This window comes from Loxodonta africana, unplaced genomic scaffold (genome assembly GCF_030014295.1).
Source record: "Loxodonta africana isolate mLoxAfr1 unplaced genomic scaffold, mLoxAfr1.hap2 scaffold_76, whole genome shotgun sequence".
Taxonomy (NCBI): domain Eukaryota; kingdom Metazoa; phylum Chordata; class Mammalia; order Proboscidea; family Elephantidae; genus Loxodonta; species Loxodonta africana.
This window is the reverse complement of record NW_026975495.1, coordinates 909,072-934,535: the sequence shown is the minus strand read 5'-3', so window position 1 is coordinate 934,535 and position 25,464 is coordinate 909,072. Positions and strand designations below refer to the sequence as shown.

At 41.4% G+C, this 25,464-nt stretch overlaps 2 long non-coding RNA genes across 3 annotated transcripts in view; one reads left to right on the top strand and one right to left on the bottom strand.

Moving 5' to 3' along the window:
* Positions 1–1,983: 1,983 nt before the first annotated feature.
* The window catches only part of LOC135230105 (uncharacterized), a 53,391-nt gene continuing 29,910 nt past the window's right edge, over positions 1,984–25,464 (bottom strand). The window contains exons 1-3 of one of the 2 annotated variants that reach the window (XR_010320754.1): positions 11,764–13,757; positions 11,408–11,646; positions 1,984–4,702 (exon numbers count right to left, since the gene is read on the bottom strand). This is a non-coding gene — a long non-coding RNA (uncharacterized LOC135230105). Of the gene's footprint in view, positions 4,703–11,407; positions 13,758–25,464 lie in introns of those variants that run through there. The other variant, XR_010320753.1, reaches the window with a different exon arrangement.
* LOC135230107 (uncharacterized) overlaps positions 13,793–25,464 on the top strand; it is a 495,299-nt gene continuing 483,627 nt past the window's right edge. The window contains exon 1 of the long non-coding RNA XR_010320758.1: positions 13,793–17,636. This is a non-coding gene — a long non-coding RNA (uncharacterized LOC135230107). The remainder of the gene's footprint in view (positions 17,637–25,464) is intronic.

Genomic DNA, 25,464 nt, shown 5'->3' with positions numbered 1-25,464 from the left:
ACTCAGCATCTCCTGCCTCTCTCTCTGTCTCTCTCTCTCTGTATGTGTTCATTCTCTGAAATCTCTTCCTTCTCCCCCCCAGGCACTTCACAGCTTGGAGTGCCTGACAGAGTGTCTAGAGACGAAAGAGCAAAGGGGGAAGGCCTCTGGCTGTACTGGTTGCCCAAGGGCAGAGAAGATCTGGTAGTCTATCTGGAAGGACTAGGGAGTAGTGATTGATTGGGGAGCTACATCGCGGGTGAACCCTGGCCGGGTGAAGCTTGTTGACACGGGGCAGCCTCTCCGGAGACTACTAATTCCGCTGATAACATTGTATTCAAATACCCGGCTGAGTGCCATGGGCAGAAAACATTGACACATACCTGCCAGAGGCCTATCCTGGGTCTGAAGAGTCCACCCTGGTCTCCAGCGACTCATCATCTCAGCACACACTTTGCCGGCACACATGGAATCCGCCTCTCTCCAGGAATGCTTCTCCTGCTAGGAAACACAGGATGGCACTCAGCCAAAGGAGAACACAGGCAAAGTCAAATGAAGCCCGCATTTTCAAGATTTTGCTTCTGCTGGGCCACAGCCCCCGGTGGCACACTGCATGCGCGTCACTTCTCCAAAGACAAGGCCGAAATCCGGGCGTCCAGGGCCCCAGCAGTCCAGAGTCTGCGGATGGCGGCATACTCTGCAGATGGTGCCACCTATTTGCCAAGCACAGGACGGAGGCCTGTGCCCTAGACTGGCTCCGCTAGGGCTCCACGACCTCAGCTATTTTCCGAGACCTTTGACCCGTGCCCTCGTGAGTGTGTGATCTCTAGTTACACTTCTCCTCCGACCACTCTCAATCCGCCACCTGCGGATACCTGAGCGTGGAAATCTACATCTGTCACTAGCTGCAGTGTCACAGGTCACTAGGTGTTTAGGCTCAGGCTGACCTTGGCTGTCTTCTGCCCGGGCAAGGAGCGAAATCCTTCAAAGGAAATGAGGACACGTGGTCACTGGCCGACATCCTTTAACCAACACTGAGTCCCTGGTCAGCATCCTGGTGTCCTGGCAAGAAGAGCCAGGCACCTCCAGGAGCATCTGGAGGAGGAGACAAGGGCTGAAGAGAGTGCCACACCTACTGGTGCTGCTACACATGTGGGAGACCGGGCTGCAGAGGGTGCAGGCATGGCCTGAAGGTCAAAGGAGAAGCATCTGAAGACGTGCTAGGCCTCTTAGGCTGAGAGAAGGAGGATGTCTGGACTGAAAATATGCACCCTTCAGGGAAGAATTTCATTCAGGCTTCTTAAACCCACCTCTCCTGGAAGATCCATCCTTTTAGCCTTGTGCCCCTTCCACGCTCCCTCTATTACATGGAGAGATCCAGCCCTAGAGCACCAAGGTGGAAGAAGGCCCAGGATAGCTGTCCGAAGACATGGGGTCCACTCAAAAGCTCCCCCTGCCAAGGAGAGAAGAGGACAAGACTCATCTGCAGATGAGGTCTCAGGGCCCTGAGAACGAACATAATGTTTGTAAGGAAAGAGAAAAGGGATTTCAGTGGGACATGGAAGTCTGAGAAAGAGCCTCTGGACAGATAGCTCTAAGGGAGGTGTGATTGTGAAGGTGGGCTGGTCACTGAGTTCTTTGTAGTACAAGGTACCAGACAGAAGCCAGACTCTGGGGGGAACCTGCCTGCCAGTGAGCAGTGGGCATAAAACCCTAAACCAATGAGAATCGAATCCCTTCCCAGCAGCTTCTGCACAGATCAGTGATGTTTGCTTGGTCTTTGTCTTCTCTGTGGTCTAACCTGATCTGTTCTGAGATCAGAGAGTTGGAATGGAAAAGCCTGACTGAGATGAAACGAGCAAAGAGAAGACAAGGCCTCCTAAATCTGGTGAAGACAGAACACAGATAATCAAAGGTGAGGATGGGAAGAAACAGATTGAGTTCCAAGTCCAATCCACAGTATCCCAGGGCCTGGGAATCCCTGAAAGTGCCAGAGGTGTGTACTCCCTGGGAGATGTGACCCCAAGTGTCAGAGGAAGCCCTGTGGAGCAAGGAAGGGAGGGCAGGGCCTCTAGGATGGGCACTTCCATACAGGCTGCCCATGTGAATTTCTCAGAGTGACCGTGACAGATCCTGAGAGGGACAGTTTGAGGCAAAGGAAAGTAAGTTTTCTGAAGAAGGCTGAATTCCGCCTTCTCCTGACAATGAAACAGAAATCCCGTCCTGCTCAGAGGTACTGAGTAGGAGGGATTGTGAATTCCCATCCTGCACAGAGGTTGGCTGGGAAGTTCAACTGTCTAAAGACAATGTGGCCAAAGTCTTCTTTATCTTTCAAAGATATATCTTTAACTTCTTGCAAATTCAATCCTGGATAAAAGCCTAGAATATACAAGCGTGGGTTTTTCAGGAGAGCAACAAGGGGAGAAGGTGATAGTGGCATATCAGAGAAGGAGAACAATAGTCTAATGGTCCCCGTGTTACTTAATGAATCACACATGGTGTCCAGCATTCTTCCTTATCTGTAGACATGTAAATGCAGTAGATGTTTGAGCAATAACTGAATTAATCCTCACAGAATTCTTTTTGGCCATTTCCAGGCATAGAGACCAGAAGAAGTCATTAGTTACAAGAGCAAGCAATAATTCGCTGGTCTGAATTTTGTTCAATTTCTGTGTTTGCCCTTCACAGATGGATAAAAGTCTCTGAATCTGGCATTGAAGACAGTGTTTTCTCTATTGTTATGGATTGAATAGTGTCCCCCAAAATATGTGTCAACCTGGCCAGACCCTGATTCCCAGTATTGTGTGGTTGTCCTGCATTTTGTGATCTGATGTGATTACTTATGTGTTGTAAATTCCAACCTCTGTGATGTTAATGAGGCAGGATTAGAGGCAGTTAGGTTAATGAGGGAGGACACAATCTACAGGATTAGGGTGAGTCTTGAGTCAGTCTCTTTTGACATACAAAGAGAAAAGTGAGCAGAAATGAGAGGGACCTCATACCACCAAGGAAGAAGTGCCTGGAGTGGAGCACGTCTTTTTGACCCAGTGTCCACACGCTGAGAATTTCCTAGGCCAGGGGAAGATAGATGACAAGGGCCTTCCCCCAGAGCCACAAACAGAGAAAGCTTTCTCCTAGAGCTGGTGCCCTGACTTCAAACTTCTTGCTTCTTAAACTGTGAGAGAATAAGCTTCTGTTTGTTAAAGCCATCCACTTGTGGTATCTCTGCTATAGCCACACTAGATAACTAAAAAACACATATATAAAATAGTCAAAACAGAAAAAAAGTTTCAAATACACACACATACACGTATGATGTTATTAACTTTAAAAGGTTTTACATTCTTATAACACATTTAACAATAGAGATTTGTATACAGAAGTTATAATAAGAGCCATCCCCACATAAGTATATTGTACCAGCTCCCCTGAAGTGTCCAGTGTCCAAAGATACACATGTACCCTTTTACACACTGCTTTTTGCCGGGACACACGTAAGGACATTCATTTGTTTGTTTTTATGGAAATTAGGTCACACTCTACCCATGTTTTTCTCTGAATCACTCTTCACTTGACAATTTTTCATGGTTCCTCTAAATCAGCAGACATGGAAGAAGCACTCTTTTTGGTTCTTCTCATTTTTAACTCCCACCACTCTTCTGTCAGTTTGTTGTAGTGTGGTGGCTTGCATGTTGCTGTGATGTTAGAAGCTATGCCACCGGTATTTCAAATACCACCAGGTTCACCCATGGTAGACAGCTTTGAGTGGAGCTCTGGATTTAGACAGACTAGGAAAAAGGACCTAGTGATCTATTTCTAAAAAAAACTGGCCAGTGAAATCTTACAAATAGCACTGGAACACTGTCTGATTGAATGACAGAGGATAACCCCTTAGGTTGGAAGGCACTCAAAATACGAGTGGGGAAGAGCTACCTCCTCAAAGTAGATCCCACTTTAATGACATTTCCTGATGGGGCATAACTCATAATGAGAAGAAACTGATGCAAATATCCTTTAATAATCAGAATGTGGAATGAAGGAAGTATGAATCTAGGGAAATTGGAAGTCATCAAAAATGAAATGGAATGCATAAAGGTCAGTAATCCAAGGCATTAGTGAGCTGAAATAGCTTGGTTTTGGACATTTTAAACTAGACAATGATATGTTCTACTATGCCAGGATTGAGATACTAAAGAGAACGGCATCATATTCATCGATAAAAAGAACATATCAAGATCTTTTCTGAAGTACAACACTACAAGCAATAGGATAATATCCACAGGCCTACCAGGACGACCAGTTAATAAGACTATTATTCAAATTTACACACAAATCATGAATGTGAAAGATGAACAAGTTGAAGGTTTTTACCAAGTTATACAGTTTGAAACTGATCAAACGTGATGCATTGATCAATCATTTAGAATGCGAAGTTGAAAACAAAGCAGACAAATCAGCAGTTGGAAAATAAGGTATTGATGATAGAAATGACAATGAAGCTTACATGATAGAATTTGGCAAGACCAGTGACTTATTCATTGCACATACCTTTCATCAGGAACATAAACGGTGACTATACTTATGAACCATTCCAGGCAGAATAGACAGGAATCAAATTTGTGGAAGGTGATGATGGAGAAGGTCAATATCATGAGTCAGAATCAGGCCAGGGGCTGACTGCAGAACAGACGATCAGTTGCTCATATTCACGTTCAAGTTGAAGCTGAAGAAAATTAAAACAAGTCCATGAGTCAAAGTATGCCCTTGAGTATATCAAACCTGAATTTAGAGACCATCTCAAGAATAGATTTGATGCACTGCACACTAATGATCGAAGACCAGATTAGTTGTGGGATGATAGCAAGGACATCATATATGAAAAAAACAAAAAGTCATTAGAAAGACAGGAAAGAAAGCAAACACCAAAGAGGATGTCACAAGAGACTCTGAATCTTGCTCTTGAATGTACAGTAGCTAAAGAGAATGGAAGGAAAAATAAAGTAAAAGAGCTCAATAGAATACCTGAAAGGGAAGCTGGAGAAGACAAAGTATGATAATATAATGTGAACAGATCTGGAGTTAGAAAACCAAAAGGGAAGAAAACACCTGGCATTTCTCAAGCTGAAAGAACTGAAGGAAATATTCAAGCCTCTAGGTGCAATACTGAACGATTCTATGGGCAAAATATCGAACAACACAGGAAACATCAAAAGAAGACGGAAGGAATACACAGACTCAATACACCAAAAAGAATTGGTCAACGTTCAACCATATCAGGAGGTAGCATAGGATCAAGAGCTGATGGTACTGAAGGAAGAACTCCAAGCTGCACTGAAGGCATTGGCAAAAAACACGGCTCCAGGAATTGATGGTGTACCAAATGAGATGTTTCAACACACGGACGCAGTGCTGAAGGCGCTCACTTGTCTATTCCAATATATTTGGAAGACAGCTACCTGACCAAATGACTGAAAGAGATCTATATGTGTGCCCATTCAAAGAGAGGTGGTCCAACGCGATACGGAAATTATCAAGCAATGTCATTAACATCAGACGCAAGAAAAATTTTGCTGAATATAATTTAAAAACAGTTGCAGCAGTGCACAGACAGGGAACTACCAAAAATTCAAGCTAGATTCAGAGGAAGACATGGAACATGGGATATTATTTCTGATGTCTGATGGATCTTGGCTGAAAGTAGAGAATATCAGTAAGATGTTTACCTATTTCTGTTTCCTATACAAGCACACTCAACTGTGCGGCTCATGACAAATTATGGATAGCTTAGCAAAGAATGGGAATCCCAGAACACTTAACTGTATTCATGCGGAATATGTACATAGACCAAGAGGCAGTCATTTGAGTAGGGCAAGGGGATACCGTGTGGTTTAAAATCAGAAAGTTATGTGTCATGGTGGTATCCTTTCACCATACTTACTCAATCTGTATGCTGAGCAAATAATCTGAGAAGCTGGTTTGTAAGAAGAACATGGCATTAGTTTTGGAGAAAGATTCACTAACAACCTATGATATGCAGCTGATACGACCTTGCTTGCTGAAAGTAAAGAGGACTTGAAGCAGTTACTGATGAACAGCAACCACTACAGCCTTCAGTATGGATTACACCTCAACATAAAGAAAACAAAAATTCTCACAACTGGACCAGTAAGCAACACCATGATAAAAAGAGAAAATACTGAAGTCATCAAGCATTTCATTTAACTTGAATCCATAATCAATGCCCACAGAAGCAGCAGTCAAGAATTCAAACAATGTATTGCATTGGGCAAATCTATTGCAAAAGACCTCCTTAAAGTGTTGAGAAAGAAAGATGTCACTTTGAGGACTAAGGTGTGCCTGAGCAAAGCCATGATATTTTCTATCACCTCACATGCTTGAGCAAGTTAGACAATGAATACGGAAAACTAAAGAACTGATTCATTTAAAATATGGTGTTGGCAAAGAATACTGAATATACCATGGACTGCCAGAAGAATAAACAAATCCATCTTGGAAGAAGTACACCAAGAATGCACCTTAGAAGCAAGGATGGCGAGACTTCGTCTCACGTGCCTTGGACATATTTTCAGGAGGGACCTGTCCCAGGAGAGGCTCATCATGCTTGGAGAAGCTGAGGGTCAGAAAAAAAGAGGAAGGTGCTCAACAACATGAACTGACACAATGCCTGCAAGAATGGGCTCAAACATAGCAATGATTGTGAGGATGGTTCAGGATCAGGCGGTGTTTCATTCTGTTTTACACAGGATCGATGGCATCTAACAGCCACAACTAACATATGTATGCGTATATATATGTATGTGTGTGTGTGTGTGTGTGTATGTATATATATATATATACCCATTGCCGTCGAGTCGGTTCCAACTCATAGTGACCCTACAGGACAGAGTAGAACTGCCCCACAGAGTTCCCAAGGAGCGCCTGGTGGATTCGAACTGCTAACCTTTTGGTTAGCAGCTATAGCTATTAACCATTATGCGACTAGGGTTTCCATACACACACACACACAGAAACACACATATATATACACACACACTCATATATATGTGTGTGTGTGTATATATATATATGTTCTCTTCACTAGTTTTGCACCTCTAGAGATCCCAGGCTAAGACATTTGGTACCTACACTGGTTCTAGAGGAACCAAATCTTAAGGTTGAGTTTTCTGAATTGATTCTCAAGTCTGGCTAATCTTAAAGGCACTGATAACTGTCTCCAGGAGTAAACAGGCTATTGTTAATCCATGGTGGAGGTGACAATAGAAATACGCAAAATACTACTACCACTGGATCAAATATTTGTGAGAGACAAGGCTCTGTCTGATTATATATTTGATACTTTTCTATAATTTTGTCAGCATAAGAATAATAAGGAAGCTGCTTGTTTGGTCCTGCTTTTGCTAGCCACACTGGTGAATGAAAGAAATGGACTCAAAGCTCAAGCACCACATACAAGATCTGAAAGCTGCCACTTGTGCCCAGAAAGAAAACCATATTTCTTATAGTAACAAGGCTAATGCTGCCAAAAATAAACTCAGATTCTTATCATTAGAGTGACTGAATTAAAGCGCCAGTTGAATATCCAACCTCAAATGGTGTCTGAAGTTAGAGTGAGGGCATTGATTGGGAAGAAATGGGATCCTGAAACTTGGGATGAGGACATATGGGCAGACAGTCAGAAAGCGGGGGACAATGAACCTCCAATTTCTGTTGAATCGCTCTTCCTAACAGAACCAGATCTTTTACTACCATCTGAAGAGATTCTCTAATTTTGCCTGCTAAGGCACCCTTCCCAGTAAAACAATTATCCCTTCCACCTCCATCTGATGAGATTACCCCAGCTGTGCCTGAAGTGTCTTGTTTGAGTTGTCTCCTGGGGTGGTGTCTGGGGCATTGCCTGGGGCATCACCTTAGGCAGATGCCTTATAAGACACGGCTGAACATCCCACTGCCACTGCCCATTTTTGCTTCTAGACCTATACCTAGACTTCAGTCCCAACAAGCCCCAAAAGGTGAACTATAAAGTGTGACCCAGGAGAAGGTATGCTAAACTCCAAAAGAACTGCTTGATTTTTCTAATATATACATACAGAAACCTGGTGAATATGTGTGGGAATGGCTATTCCGGGTGTGGGATAATGGTGCAAGCAACATAAAGGTGGATTAGTCTGAGTTTATTGATATAGGCCCAGGAAGCATGGATTCTTCATTCAGTGTTTCAGCTTGAGAGGTTAGAAAAGGATCTCATAGTTTATTTGGTTGGTTTACTGAAGCATGGATTAAGTGGTGGCCTAAAATAAATCAAGTGGAAATGCAGATCTGCCATTGTATAATGTAGGAGAAGGTAACCAAAGGCTGAGGGAAATTGGCAGGTTAGAATGGATTTATTAGGCTGGACCCACAGACCCACACACGGAGTGCCCAGGGGGCTTTCTTTTTACCATAGCGGTGAGGTACAAATTTGGGAAGCAAGCCCCAGCTTTACTGAAGACTTCTGTGGTTGCTATTTTATGTAAGTAAGAGTCCACAGTGAGAACTGCCCTAACTGAATTAAGACACCTAACTACAATGCAGTTGACTGGAGCCCATGGTGGTAGCAGCCAAGTGGTGGCACTCAATCAACAAAGACAAGGTGGGTGTGGTTACCATAACAGACAGTAGAGTCAAAGCAGTAATCAGAATAGTCTGCTCGCATGGATTTATGGCATTGGCTACTTAGTCATAGTGTCCCTGGGAGTGAAAGAACTGGGAAATGTACATCTCCTGGTACCTAGTGTCTTAGACATCTAGTGCTCCTGTAACAGAAATACCACAAACGGATGACTTTAACAAAAAAAATTATTCCCTCACAGTCCAGGAGGCTCTATAAGTCCAAATTCAGGGTGCCAATTCCAGGGGAAGGCTTTTTTTCTCTGTCACTCTTAGGGGAAGGTCTTTGTCACCAATCTTCCCCTGGACAAGAAGGTTCTCAGCACAGGGATCCTAGGTCCAAAGGATGCACTGCTCCTGACACTTCTTTCTTGGTGGTACTGAGGTCCCCCTGTCTCTCTGCTCTTTTCTCTTTTATATCTCAAAAGAGATTGACTTAAAACACAACTTAATCTTGTAGATTGAGCCCTGCCTCCTTAACATAACTGCTTCAAATCCTCGCTCATTAACATCATAGAGGTAGGATTTACAATACATTGGAAAATCACACCAGCTGACAAAATGGTGGATAATCGCACAATAGTGGGAAGCATAGCCTAGTCAAGCTGATATATACATTTTGGGAAGACAGAATTTAATCCGTAACACCTAGTATGCAGCTATCGACCTGTTAATGCCTTTTTCTCCATACCTGTTTCGAAGTATCACCAGAAACAGTGTGCCTTCTCTCTGACCTAAGTATATAAGGACCAAATAATATAGAGGAATCTCTGTTACATTTTCTCCATCTTACCGTTATTTGGCCTCATAGGCAGACCCAGTCACTTAATTGCACGGCAGAATGAAGAGATTAAAGCCCCTACATTCTTGCCAGTGGACCAGGAAGGTAGCTGCTCAGACATCAGAGAGCCTCAGAGAGACAGAGAACAGGCGGCTCAAAAGAGGGATACCATAAAGTTGTTTTTCATACTCCCCCACCTCCCATAGTTGCATATGCTTTGCTCTGACCCTAAGAAGTAGATCAATCCTTTGAGAACTGCATTATGGGTTAGAACACCAACAAGGTCCCAGACTGAGTGACACTCCCATAGATTACATCCAAATATCACCGCAAAGTCTTCAAAATCTGAACCGACATCTGAGCCACAGCATACAGAAGGTGGGAAAGAACCTGCAGCCTGAACATAACTGGGTCAAGTGATTCCTAAAACAAACAACATCAACATTTTCTGTAAGTCTTGGAATCATAGACAAAAACTTTAAAAAGCTACTTTAACCACGCTCAAAGAAATAACAGGCACACCTTAGAAAAATAGAAAAATACATAGAAACCATTCACAAATGAAAATTTTAGACAGGAAAAATAGAAAAATAGAGATAAATAATTCACTTGATCAGCTCTACAGCGGAATGCTGTTGACAGACAAAAGGATCAATGAGATGAAAATAGTTCAACTGAAAATATCCAATCTGAAAAAAAAATGAACAGAGCCTCAAAAAAATCCAAAAATATCTAACATTTATTTATTGGAATTCCATAAGGTGTAGAGAAAATATGTGGTGTAGAAAAAAGTATCTGAAGAAATACTGGCTCAACACTTTCCCAATTTGTTGAAAGACATAAACTTACAGATTCAAGAAGCTCTGCAAACTCCAACAAGTTAAACTCACATAATTTTACGCCCAAATGCCTCACTGTCAATTGTGGAATAACAAGGACCAAGAAAGTATCTTCAAAGAAGCTAGAGAGAAAACAACTCATTTCACACAGGAAAAACAATTGGAATGACTCCGTATTCATCATCAGAAGCCATGGAGGCCAAAAGGCTGTGAAAACAACATTTTTTCAACACTAAAAGAAAAGAAACATTAACCCAGTGTTCTATAGGCTGTTATTTCCTTCATGAGTAAAGGAAAAATATTGACATTCTCAGGTGAAGGACGCTTAAGAGAATTCATCGCCACCAGACTTGTTCTAAATGAAACACTAAAGGAAGTTCTTCAGGTGGTAGACTTGGAATTTCAGGAATTATGGAAAGCAACAAAGTCGAAAGTACCTTCTGAAGTTCGCCCTTCAGCCAAAGATTAGACAGGTCTATAAAACAAACAGTAACACACGTGAAGAAAGTGTTTCTTAGTTCAATCGTGTGTATGAGACCAAAAGTGCAAAACCTGCCCAAAAGCACAGAAAAGAGGGCAGGATGGAACAGGAATCATGGCAGATGGAAACGGGGAACTGGAGCATAGAAGAGAATACTGACACATCATGAATATTGCCACCAATGTCACAAAACAATTGTGTATAAATGGCTGAACAAGAAAGTAATTTGCTCTGTAAAGTTTCAAGTAAAACACAATAAAAAATTTTTAAAAAGTGGTAGGTATCTGGGTAAACATATTATGCCAACCCTGCTGTCACTGCACAACACGGCGCAGGACTCCCCTCTTTGGAAAGACTTTCTAGCCTATTGGAAACACTTTGGAATATACTCTTGGTGGCAAATTAGTATTAGAGAATGGGATTAATTTTGAAAATATGAGATGTCTGTACTCATGTCTGGTGAATAAACTGGATAATAACATTTTCAGAGCGAAATGAGATGTTCTAACAGAAAAATAGGCCTGAATTCCCACGTGGGCCATGAGCCTACTACTCTGAAGGCCTTTCCCAGAGAGGCATTTCAGGCACTTCTAGAGCAGCAGGAGCACTGGGGAATGCATGTATCAACCTCCCCCAGGGCCTTCTCTGAGGGGTAAGTACCTGCTTTAGTACTGAGTTTAGTGGTTCATAAATAGTCATTCTGCATAAGGTCTTCGGGTTCAAGTCTGTAATCCAGCTGGGATTTCTGTGTGTGTTGCATCTCTGCATCAAAAGAACATACTTCTAGAAGCAGAATGCCAGGAGAGAGGCGGTTGGGCAGTTGGGGGCGGAGGGTGCTGCGCAGACAGGGGTGCCCAAGGGAGGCACAATATAGTCATTCTGCAGGAGGTCTAGTCATTCTGCATAAGAATTAGAATGCTTCTGTCAATGCATAATAGTTTACATGCAGGACATAAACAAAGTGACTGAAGGACAAAGTCGAATAGTAAACCAAGCCACTCCCCGTCAGTCCTTACCTGAGAGGGTCTTCACAAGGACTTCCGGGGATGGAGAAGGACACAGTAAACGCTGATTTATTTTACCTCTTCCTTCCTCAAGAAACAGGAACTGGTGTTAAGATGTCAGATGTCAAGCCCCAAACTCCTCTTCTGGTCTGTATTTAAGCTGTATAATAAAACTGGGAATCAGGCAATCAGCCGTGAGCAGACAGACCCAGGAGTATTCCCAGTGCCCCACATCTTTGAGCTCCAGTGAGATTCTGTTCTTAGTTATTACGTTAGCAGAGGAGCTGAAAGACTGAAATTCTGTGTTTTAAGGCAACTTGGGCTTCAAACAGTCACTTATTGCTAAAGTCGTATTTCTCTATGTTAGTTTATGATCCTTAACTCAAATCCGGAGTTTGGAGCTCATTTTGATAACTCCTCATTAGTCTGCATAGACTAGAGTCTGCTCACAGTCAGTGATGAGAATGGAGGAAACAAAGTCCCTAGCCCAGAGTAGGGACTGCTCCCCATATTTGGGGCAATGCCCCTGGGAAGCATTGGCGAGGTGCACTTTGGCCTCTGTGGCTTTGCCTTCTGCTCCTGGAATTGCACCCTGGGGGCCTCCATATGCAGACCCAGAGTCCCTGGGTGACCACAACTCCCGCCCTTCTGGGTCATCCTCCGGACACACATTGTGATATGCTTCCTGCCCTCCTTTCCAGCATAAGCTCTGCGATCACAAGTGGCAGAACCAGTTCTCAGGTCCAGACCCTAGACCTTGCCCTCCTTGGCCTTAGGCTTCCCCTAGTCCTGGTGGAACTTGCAAGCACCCGGCTGGGCGGGCTTGGGCCTGTCTCAAAAGGCTCATGGCGCACGCAGGTTCCACCTCCTTGGAGTCTGCGGGCTTGCGGTGGGCAGCCCGGCATCTCGTGCCTCCCTCGGGCGCCCTCTCTGAGCAGCAGCTCCCCTCCCCCTACCCCGCCAACCACCCAACAGTCTCACTGCCTGCTTTCTACTTCTAGAAGCACGTTCTTTTGATGCACACATGCAGCACAAACAGAAGCCCAGCTGGATTACAGACTTGAACCTGAAACGCACAACTTTAAAACTACTAGATTGGGGGAGGGGGTGTATTGGCAGTGAAAAAAGGAAAAAAAAAAATAAGAAAAAGAACAATTACAAAAAAAGTATTAGAAGACTGTATCCTCACAATATGGACTCAAGAAGGCTGCGGATACACAACTGCGTAGATAGCATACTGTTGTCTCTTTCTTTGCAAATAAGTCTTAAATGAGGGAATTTGGTACCGGGAAGAGTTGCAGAGCCTGACTTTGGGGAAATCTGGGATTGATGAATTGGCTTGCATGAGGCTACAAGCCCTGATAATCAATATTTAAAGATGAGATTCGAGCACCCTAGAACATGCATCAGAATTTTTTCTAAGTAAATTAGCACCAGAAGATGCCTTTAACCACTAAATAAAGTGGGTCAGTAGTTCAACATCTCCCTACAAAGAAAACGGCAGACCTAGATCGTTTCCAGTCAGGTTCCAGCAAACATGCAAGAAACAGTCATTTTAATCTTGTACGTAGTCAACAGAGATTAGAAAATCATGAGATATTCCCCTAACTTGATCCTTAAGGCTAGTTTAAAATTGATAACAAACTAGAGAAGGATAGTAGAAGAAGAGTTAGAGGACAAGCACACTCAGTAACTGAGATGCAAAACCCTACGTAAGACGCCAAGCAAAGGAAATCCAGCAAAGTATAAACCACGTAACATGCCATGATCAAGGCGGTTGATTGTAGGCATACAAATTTGAGTGAACATTAAAGATTTAGTAATTTCATTCACCACATGCATAGGTGAAAGAAGAGAAGACATATCCTCACCTCAAGAGATGGGGGCAAAGCAGGTTGATAAAATCCAATCACACGGAGAGATAAGGGCTAGGAGCAAACATGGAACAGAAAAGGAGTTCCCGAACGTGGAAAACTACAACTAGCATGATAGTTCATGGTGACGTGTGGGACATTCTCTTTAAAAATTAATAAACAATAAAATAAGGGTGCTTCTATCATTACTTTTATTAAACATTTAACACTGGAAGTGTAAGCTAGTACAAAAAAACAAAAAGTATAAATGCTATTCATAGATTATAAGACTGTCTCCATTGAAAACTGTAGAAAATACTGGAATTAATAATAATCATAAATATAAAATAAATTGAAATTTCAATGCATCACCATCGAGCTGACTCTGTCATAACTCTTAGGTGAAAGCAAAGGACACTGATAGGGAAAGAGCAGGTTCGGGTGGGCTAGACCAAGGAGGGAAGAAAATTATTCTGCACTGGGCTGAACTTATAAGCACGGTTATGTGTGTTAGTTACCTAGTCCCTCCATAACAAAAAATATCACAACTAGATGGCTTTAAAGAACAGAAATTTACTTTCTCACGGTTTAGCAGGTAGTCGTTCGAATTCAGGGCATGGCTGTAGTGGGAGGTCCTTCCTTGTCTACCTCAGCTTCTAGTAGATGCCAGCAATCATTTGTGTTCCTGGCCTTCTAGAAGCATCTGTCTTCTTTGTCTGTCTTCCTTTTCACCTGTTTGTGTCTGTGTGTGTTCTGCTCCTTTTATAACTAAGAAGAGTTAGGCTTAGGACCCACCCTACATTGGTATGACCTCATTCACATAATAAAAGCAGGCCCCCTCTTTCCTAACAAGGTCAGATTTACAGGTACCGGGGTTAGGATTTCCACATACATTTTGGAGGGACACAATTCAATCCCTAACAGTCGACTTACCAGATACTCTGGATTGAGAGTACTCGCATGAACAGCTGAGAGTGGTTCCAATTCTTTGCTACATTCGTTGGCTGAAACTTGTCTCAATGGTCATCCATAGGAATGCTGGAGCAATTTATTGTGTAGGACCTAGCCAACCATTCCTAATCACGTCCATTGTGTGGAAAAACACACAATCCCATCACTGAAGCCTTGAGAAATTCATCGATAAGAATGGAATGGTGGTTGGAACCAAGAATTGTTTCATAGCCTAGATAACATGGTGTGGGTGTTAGATATTCACATGGAGATGTCAGGTAATAAAACTTCACCCCACATGGGGATGTCAAGAATAATACCAACAGCTAATGTTCATTGAGTACCTACACTGGTGCCAGGCACTCCTGTGCTTTCCCTTTCATGTTTGCTTTTCATGATGGCCATATGAGGAATGTATCATTATAATGCATAAAGAGGTCAATACAGAGAGTTAGGCTGACATTTCAATATATGAGTCTGGACCCAGGAGGAGTTTGAATGGATGGAGGTATAAACCTCACGTCCTTAGCTACAAATAGACAGCAGTAAACTCACTGAGGCATCCTACAGGGAGGGTGTCAATAGAGAGAGGAGCAGGCACCAAGCCCAAGGGTACTCTGGTATCTAGAAGCCTGCCAGGTGAACAGCAGCCAACAAGCCTCTCTGAAGTCCAGTGTGGTTCCTGGAGGGTTGTCTGTCCTTGCTCTCAGCTGCATTTCCCCAGTGCTCCTCCCACCTGCACTGGGTTGTCCCCTTCATGACGACAGGGACAGTGTGTACCTTTCACCACTGTATCTGCATAACATAGACTATTTCTGGCCCATGGAATATACTGACTGAATGAAAAATAAACAAATGATAAGGACGTAAAATGCTTCGTAGTTGATACCTTGGGATACATTAAGGGGCTTCATGAGTAAGAGGGAGAAAAACTGATCAGGGCTGCTTCTGAGACCATCTCTTAGGCGTAAAGAGTGTTAAACAATAATTAAACAAAGAGATTTAATGGCAGAGATGTATGTTAAAAAGATGTAAGTATACATTGAAGATTACTAGAAACATGCACATTTATTATTGCAACTATAGTTCAAATTGTTAAAAAACATATACTACATGCACACAGAATATTATAAAGTAATTTAATGCCCTCATTAAAAAAAAACAAAAAAAATTTATCATGAGAAAAGACTAATGATGAATGAAAATATCAGGATATAATATCTGTGTTAATGTACATAAATGTGTGTGCTAATACACACATAAAACCAGTTGCCACTGAGTCAGTTCTGATTCATGATGACGCCAGTGTGCCAGAGTAGAACTGTACTCCATAGGGGTTTCAGTGGCTGGGTTTTCGGAAGTAGGCTGCCAGACCTCTCTTTCACAGCAATTCTGGGTGGACCTGAACTCCAACTTTCTGTCAGCAGCTCAAGATATTAACCATTTGCATCAACCAGAGACTCTAATACGCATACATGCCAATGTAAGTAAGATAACAGACATATCGGAACGTTAATAATTTATTCTATGCATTACGTATGTTTTCTTGTTATTTATTGCATATTTTCCCATTGCTTCCAAGTTTTTGAGGAATAGAATGTACTTCTGGAAAAATTCATGAGAGATTTTTAAGTAATGAAATAATTAACAGAAACAGAATGAGTAAATCTGTGGCAAGGCAGCCCATGAACCCAAGATTACAGTAACACTGGTATGAAAAGGAGAATTGTGGAGTCCTGAAGCTCAGTGGTCCCATGCATGCATCAGGAAAGAGGGAAGAGCAAATAAACGAGGAGAAAATACAGTGAGCCAGAGGAGTGGGAGCCCTCTGTTGTGGGCACAGTTTTCTCATGAAACTTTAGATGGACACAATGGGTGGGATTATCCACTTCCATCACACAAACATTTTTATTACCCTTGATTTTAACGGAACTATGTTATAAAAACAAATGATAAAATAAAGTATAATAAAAGAATAAATCTCATAGTGGACTACTATCATTTTCCCCAGCCACTGAGGAGGGCAGGAGACACACACGGGAAAGAAGATGGAGCAGTGTGAAGAATCATGCTTAGTGAGGAGGGGAGTGTTTCTGAGACAGGCCTTACCTGCTACCACCTAGGGAAGTAGGCAGCCGTGCAGGACCAACTGGAAGAAATGGCACATTATTTCTGAGACCTACTCCAGCTCATAACAAATTATGGATAACATGGGGAAGAATGAGATTTCCAGGACACTTAATTGTTCTCATGAGAAACCTGTACATAGAAAAAGAGGCAGTCATCTAAACAGAACAAGGAATACTGCATGGTTTAAAGTCAAGAAAGGTGTGCATCTCCATTGTATCCTTTCACCATACCTATTCGACCTGTATGATGAGCAAATAATCCGAGAAGCTGGACTGTCTGAAGAAGAATAAGGCGTCAGGATTGGAGGAAGACTCATTAATAACCTGAGATATGCAGATGATACAATCTCGCTTGTTGAAAGTGAAGAGGCCTTAAAGCATTTACTGAAGAAAATCAAAGACTACAGACCAAGAGCCTAACAACAGGACCAATAAGCAACATCATGACAACGGAGAAAATGTTGACATCGCTAAGGGCTTCATTTTACTTGGATCCACAATAAACACCCACGGAAGCAGCAGTCAAGAAATCAAACGACACATTGCATTGGGCAAATCTGCTGCCAGAGACCTCTTTAAAGTGTTCAAATGCACAGATGTCACCTTGAAAACTAATGTGCGCCTGACTCAAGCCATGGTGTTTTCAGTCACCTCATACGCACACGAAAGGTGGGCAATGAATAAGGAAGACTAAAGAAAAATTGAAGGCACTGAATTACGGTATTTGCAAAGAATATTGAATATACCACGGACTGCCAAAAGAATGAACAAATCTGTCTTGAAAGAAGTACAGCCAGAATATTCCTTAGAAGCAAGAATGGCGAGGCTTCATCTCACATATTTTGGACATGTTGTCAGGAGAGATCAGTCCCTGGAGAAGAAAGTCATACTTGGTAACAAGTGGCCACAACAACCGGCTCAAACATAACGACGACTGTGAAGGCGACAATAGGTAGTTTAACATACATTTTGACCCATACGAATTAAAATTTAAACAATTATTTCATGCCTTTTTGTAGCGGTTTCAGAATATACAATTAAAATAAATGTAAACAATTAATAGAAAAAATCTCTGAAAATAACATTTAATTTTTTAAAGTCACTGCTCCATAGCCCAAATCTAAATGGCTTGATATAAAGCACTGGTATTTGTGATTCACAAAAAGCAGGTACCAATTCCTGAACAAGAACTGAAGTGACAGGAGAAACTCCCCATGCTGTTAGAGCCCTGAGTATGGGCCCTAATCCAATAATCTGTCCTCATTAATTCCTTTTCATTTCATCTCTGTGAAAGAGGGGAGGGAGAAGGTGAGAGAGGGTTACATGTGCCTATTCTGTTCTTTAGCATCTAGTTCACTGCCAGGAACAACTATTCATAACAGGCTACAAAACATTAAAGTACAAATAAGGAGGAAAACCTCCTAGTATATATATGTATTAGGTGGCACAAAGAGTTAAGTGCTCAGCTACTAACTGAAAGGTTGGCAGTTTAAATCCACTCAGTTGCCTTGGAAGAAAGGCCTGGCAATCTACCTCCAAATGGTCACAGCTATTGAAAACCGTATGGAGGGCAGTTCTACTCTGAAAACTCACGGGGTCGTCATGAGTGAAAATCTACTCAACGGCAAGTGGATTGGTAATCTATATATGGCATAAATGTTCGGAAAATTAGTTTCTGAACATATACACGGCATACAGAATACACTGCACATTAGTATTATGTGCCAAAACCCACTGTCATCAAGTCGATTCTAACTCATAGTGACCCCAAAGGACAGAGTAAAACTGCCCCATAGGGTTTCCAAGGCTGTAAGTCTTCACTGAAGCAGACTGCCACATCTGTCTCCTGCAGAGAGGCTGGTGGGTTCGAACCACTGACCTTTCAGTTAACAGCCAAGTTCTTTAGCCACACAGCCGCTAGGGCTCACTGCTGTCATGTACAGTGATTACATAAGCAAATTCTGAAACAAACTGCCTGGGTTTAAATCCTAACTCAATCTATCAGCTGGTTGATCTGGGAATGTTACTTTATCTCTCACTGCCTCAGTTTCCCATTTCTAAAATGGGTCTTATTCAAAAGGTTGTTACGCAGGTTAAATAAAACACACAAGGCACTTAGAAAAAGGCCTTACACACAGAATGAACACAATAAATGTTAGCTTTCATAATTATTAAGGGAATACAAACAGCTTAGTTGAAGAAACTTCCATTGAGAAATAGTTGCGTTCCAAAATTCATGTGTAAAGTCATTTACATCAACTGTTAAAGTTGTATGTTTAGATTCAAGTGATTACTGAGGTGTGTTATGATCTTGAACAGAGTTCAGGGGACTATACAGGCTGACTCTGCATGCCCTTCTCCTGCACATCCATTCCATCTCCCTTGGAGCCCAGACATCATGTTATCAATTAAACCCCTCCCACACTGGTGGTGTACTGTTTAAGAGCTATGGCTGCTAACCAAAAGGTCATCAGTTCAAATCCACCAGGCGCTCCTTGCAAAGTCTATGGCACAGTTCTGCTCTGCCCTATTGGGCCGCTATGAGTTGGAATAGACTCAGTGGCAATGGGTTTTTAATGGGTATGAGTTAACTGTTCAGTGCTTAAAGACATACCCAAAGCAACCACGAACACAAAAGTATAGTAAAAAGTTCTTATTTCAGAATAGCAACACCTTTTTCTAACACAGTGGTGAATTAGGGTGGACTGTGGATCAAGAGGAGGCCTGGTGGCATAGTGGTTAAGAGCTCAGCTGCTAACCAAAAGGTCAGCAGTTCGAATGCACCAACTAGTCCTTGGAAACTCTATGAGGTAGTTCTACTCTATGCTATAGGGTCTCTATGAGTTAATATCAACTAGGGTCTGTACGGGTTGGAATCAACTTGATGGTGACAAGTTTGATTTGGTTTGGATTAAATTATGACCCTAAAAAACGTGTGTTTCAACTTGGTTAGGCCATGATTCCCACTATTGCCTAGTTGTCCTTCATTTTGTGATTGTAATTTTACTGTAAGAGGATTAGGGTGGGATTGTAACACCACCCTCACTCAGGTCACCTTTCCCTGAGGTGTGGCCTGCACCACCTTTTATCTCGCAAGAGGTAAAAGGAAAGGGAAGCAAGCGGAGAGTTGGGGTCCTCAGACTATCAAGAAAGCAGCACCAGGAGCAGAGCATGTCCTCTGGACCCAGGGTCCCTGCACCTGAGAAGCTCCTTGACCATGGGAAGGATAAGGACAAGGACCTTCTTCCAGAGCCGAAAGAGAGAGAAAACTTTCCCTTAGAGCTGATGCCTTGGACTATTAGCCTACTTTAATGCGAGGTATTAAATTTCTCTCGGTTAAAGCCATCCACTCATGGTATTTCTGTTATGGCAGCACTAGATGATGAAGACAGTGGGTAAAGGTGGAAGGGGTGGATGAAGGACAAAAAAAGAAAAATGGACAACAAGAGAAATATAAGAATTCAGAGAACTGTGAAAATTTAATTCCTGAATATACTTTCTTTCTCCTCCCTGTAACTGTAAGGACTTTTCTCATATACAGCATATATAAGTAAATCCTTGCAATATTTAAAACACTTAGATTTTTGTAAAACTCATTCTCTGAAAACTCATGGTGGCCCCATTAATTTGTGGCTTAAAAACAACTCAGAACTAAAAAGAAGCATAAATAAATAAATAAAGGCACTGCTGTCATTTGCGGGTGATGTTCTTTTCCTGCTATCCACAACCCACACACTTGGGAGTTAATCTTCCAGGGTCAGTGTTCACAGACCATCCTCTTTCTCTCACCACCACCCCACCACCCTTAATTATTTAGAAAAGGCAGGGCCAGTCAGTGCTCCAAACATCAAGATTTCTCTCTAAAATGCCAACTCGCACTTGGGGAGCAGGCTACATTCTCAGCTATCAGCAATTCCACTAGCCCCTGCAGATAAGGAACATGTCTCCACTGAACTGTTCGTTGTAATTAAAAAAACAAAAAAAGTAAAAAACTGTTTCTTAAAACCAGAAAAAAAAAAAAAAAAACAGGCATTTCCCTATTACCCACCCACCCCACTCTCCCACACCGAGTGCTCCCCTCACCACACACACACTCAAATATTTCCTACCAAGGGTGTGTCCCAAGCTCGGGGTCTGGCTCCGCTCTTCTTTTACACCTCTTGGAGGCCTCTGGAGAAACCATACCTTTGGTTGGCAATTCCCTGAACCCTGCCTATTTAAGCTGGCACTTATTCAAAAAGGCAGGTGAGTCTTCAAGTCAGGTTTTTAAAAGGAGTTTAAGAGGAGCCAGGTGATATGCCTACTCACCCTCAAGTTTCTCAAAGGTAATAATTTCTTGAGATGTTTACAATGTCTCAACTATGGGTTAATTAAATCCCTTAGGATGGTGGGCATAGGAAAATCCTGCATCTCAATGCCCCCCACTTTGAAAAAAAAGAGGGGGAATCTCCAAAATCACAAATTTGAATTTCTACATACTTGATTGAACTAAGGAGTAAGTTCCTCATGTGTGTTATTCTTGGTTTGAGCTTGGTGGTGCAGTGGTTAAGAGCTCAGCTGCTAACCAAAAGGTCTGCTGTTTGAATCCAACAGCTGCTCCTTAGAAACCGTATGGGGTAGTTCTACTCCGTCCTATAGGGTTGCTAAGAGTCAGAATTCACTGGATGGCAATTGGTTTGTTTGTTTTTCAATCTTTGGCTGAAAGGTAGACTTTGTTATCAATTTATTAAATCAACTGGTAATTTGCTGGATATTTCTCATACAGGAACTTATGATGTCTTCAAATCCAGCCAATCAGGTTTAGGAAGAGAGAAACTTCTCTACCTTAGCCTCCCTGCCACTCCCACACCTTTTTCATTGATTTCCATGCCCTGTTTAAGTAACATCACTCCTCACTTCTCACTGTCTAGGTTATCTGAGCCAATTCATGGCAGTCAATTCCACCTGAGCCCTAGGATACCCTCATTTACATACTCTGCCCTGTTCCTTCACCAATGGCTGACCTCACATCTCCCCTTGAATGTCTACTAGGCATCTCAAACTTAATGTGGTTCAAATAAAATTCTTCGTCCAAGTGTCTTATCTACCTCCCAGTCTTCCTTATCTCAGCAAATGTTCTCACTATCCTCTGGATTGTTCAGGACAAAAACCTAGAAATCATCCTTGATTTCTCTCCTTTATTCAAATCTTGCATCCAATCCATTGACACATATTCTGGACTCTTGGCGCTACCTTAAAATAAATCCTGACTCTATCCACTTCTCACTACCTCCACCTTACAGCCACCATCATCTCTTGGTGAAAACTGGACTCCGTGCCACCGATCTTCCCTCTTACAGTCTACATAACAGCATCACCTCAGTGCCTTCTCATGGCAATTAGGAAAAATTCCCAAATCCTTCCCATGGTCTTTCATGATGCGGGGCTTGCCCACCATACTAACCTCATTTCCTAACAGTCTTCCCTCGGTTCACTCCACACTAGCCATGACTTATTTCCTGAGCTTCCTCAAAACATGCCAGAACACTTGGTTATTAAAGGGCCTCAGAAACAACTCTTTCCTTTATTGGCAATATCCTCCCTCCAGAACTTCATACAGCTATTCTCTCCTTTGATATAGGTCAGTTATCTCCTCAAATATCCTGATCCCATAAGCCTTTACTAACTATTAATCTAAAACAGCTCACCCCACTCATTCCCTCACATGTAACTCTGTCTTATTTTCAAAATATTTAGCTCTCCTTGACATTTTTTGTTAATTATTACCTGTAAATGTATTTTTTGTGGTTGAGAATATATGCAGCAAAACATACACCAACTCAACAGTTTCTACCTGTACAATTTAACGACATCGGTTACATTCAAGTTGTGCAACCATTCTTACCCTCCTTTTCTGAGTAGTTCCTCTGTCATTAGCATAAACCCACTGCTCCTTAAGGTTCCTATCTAATCTTTTCAGTAGCTGTTGTCAATCTGATGCCATATAGACAGTTCTTAAAAGAGCATATGCTCAAGGTAGACCATTTTTATTAGTTAAGTAGCTAATGTTCTGGAGCCCTCGTGGCACAGTGGTTAAGTGATACGGTAGCCAAGCAAAAGAAGAGCAGTTTGAATCCACCACCTGCACCTTGGAAACTCTATGGGGCAGTGCTATTCTGTCCTACAGGGTCTCTGAGTCGGAATCAACTCAATGGCAACAGTATGGTGTTTTCTTTTTTATACTTCAGTTTTAAGATGATTCAAGGGAAGGCTTTTGGTGTAATGTTTAAAGATTATCTCACGGCAATAGTTTCAGGAGTTCATTCACCCTCAATGGCTCCAAAAAGTCTAGGGTTCATGAGAATTTGAAATTCTGTTCTGCATTTTCCCCCTTTTGATCAGGGCTTTGCTATGGACTCTTTGATCAAAATGTTCAGCGACAGTAGCCGGGAACCTTCTGGTTCTTCTGGTCTCATGGCATGCTAGATGTTCTTTTAAAAAACATGAGTGGATGCTGGAGGTTATCAAATACTTATTTTATTACACCTATTAGTATAACCACATTTATTTTTCCTGTACATATGGCAAATTGTACTGATTCATTTTTGAATGTTAAACTAACCTTGAATTCTTGGGATAGACCCAACTTGGTCATAATATATTCTTCTTTAGAGTATTGCTGGATTTGTTTTGCCTATTTCTTTTTATATTTTGCATCTATGTTCATCAGTGACATTGGCCTGTAATTTTCCCATCTTGTGCTGCTCTTGTCAGGTTTTGGTATCAATATTCATTCTACAAGCTTTATAAAATGAGTTTGGGTATATATTTCATTTTATATTGAAGAATTTGTGAAGTATTTCTTGAATATTTGGCAGAATTTGCAGGAAAAGCCATCTGACATGAAGTTTTCTTTTTGAGAATAGTTTGAGCTCCAATTCAATTCTATTAACAATTGTGGAATTACTTTTGCTTCCTGTTTCTTCTTGAATCGTTGTTATTAACTTACATGGTATGATACGTTTGCCTACTTTACCTAAATTTGCAAATTTATTAGCTAATATGGTTCATAACATTCTCACATTATCTTTAAGTTCTGCAAGATCTGCAGTCATTTTCTTTCTAATTCCTGATATTCGTTATTTATACCTTCATTCTTTTTCACTTGATCAATCTTGCCTAAAGTTTGTCAATTTTACTAGCATTTTCTAAGAATTCACTTTAGTCTTCGTTGATCGTCTGTTGCATGTATCCAATCATTAATAGAAACAAAAATTCCTATGAATGTTTGTTTCTGTTTTTTTCCCAACATTTTGAATGGATGTTTAACTCACTTATTTTTCAAAATTTGTTCTTTCCAATTATATTTTTAAGGCTATAAGTTTCCTATATTATATTGTCTGTACTGCACCAATTTTTATATGTACTATGTTCATAATTGTTCCCTTCAAAATATATTCTAATTTTCATTATGATGTCTTTTTTAATGCCTAGTATTTTAAAATATCCAAGCACATGGAGATTTTGTATTTTCTTTTTCTAAGATGGTTTTTTTTTTAAACTATGCTGTACTTACACAGTATCCTCTATATTATTGCAGACTCTTGAAATTTGTTGAGACTTGCTTTATAACACAGTATACAGTTAATTTTTATAAACACTATGTATGTGCATGAGATGAATGTATATTCTTTAGTGGTTAGATAATGCACACACATACACATATATCAATTTGGTATTTTTATACATGTTAAATCTTCTGTATCCTTGACAATTTATGGACTTCTATGTTTCTGAGGGGTGTGTTAAAAATCTATTATGATGCATGATGTCAAAAGGAGCCCCAGTAGTGCAGTGGTTAAGCACTCAGCTGTTAAACCTTTTGATTTGATCCACCAACTATTCCACAGGAGAAAGATATGACAGTTTCCTTCCATAAAGATTACAGCCTTAGAAACCCTTTGGAGAAGTTCTACTCCATCCTATAGTCACTATGAGTCAGAACTGACTCAACAGCACATAAGAAAAAATGTATGATGTGATGGAAACTGAGCAGTACGAAGGTATAAGAATTGAACCTACATCCAGGGTCAAAGGATGAAGGACAGAGAAAACAGCAGAGACATCCAAAAGCTTGGAAAAAAGGGGGCTGAGAGGACAATGGTTGGTGGTTTAAGGGCTTTGAAGGGCTACCACATATACTGAGGAATCTGAAGTGCAATATTCTTGCCTAAGGATGAAGACATGCTCATAAAGATCCTGACAAAGCTTTAGGCTTGCACCTCTGGCTGATCTTTGGGCTCCACGGGGGCAGGAAGTGAAGGCTAAGGCAGAGTTTTAGGCACTCTTGCTTAGCACTGAAAGAACACCCCAGTTCAGAGCCAATCTGCAAAGACTGGGATAATGTTACTTTTTCTTTTTGGCTACAAGCATTTAAAGAAATCACTGTCAGGTCATGAACTGACTGCTGTCATAACAGAACAGAACTTCAGTGTCCACACATGAGAAGACATACAATCTTTGCAGAACTAGTTTGGAAACATCACTAAGCAAATGGATGACTGGCCCTCAACAATTAAAAAAAAAAAAGCAAACTCTAATGACTGGAGGGAATCTGATTTCCAGAGTTACATTATAATATTTAAGATATCCAGTTTTCAACACACTATTTTAAGTCATAAAAGGAAAAAGAAAAGGATGGTTCATTTGTTAAGAAGAAAGAAAGAAGAGAATGAACAGAAAGCATCCCTAAGGAAACACAGATATTGGGATTACTAGACAAAGATTTTAAACCAATTGTC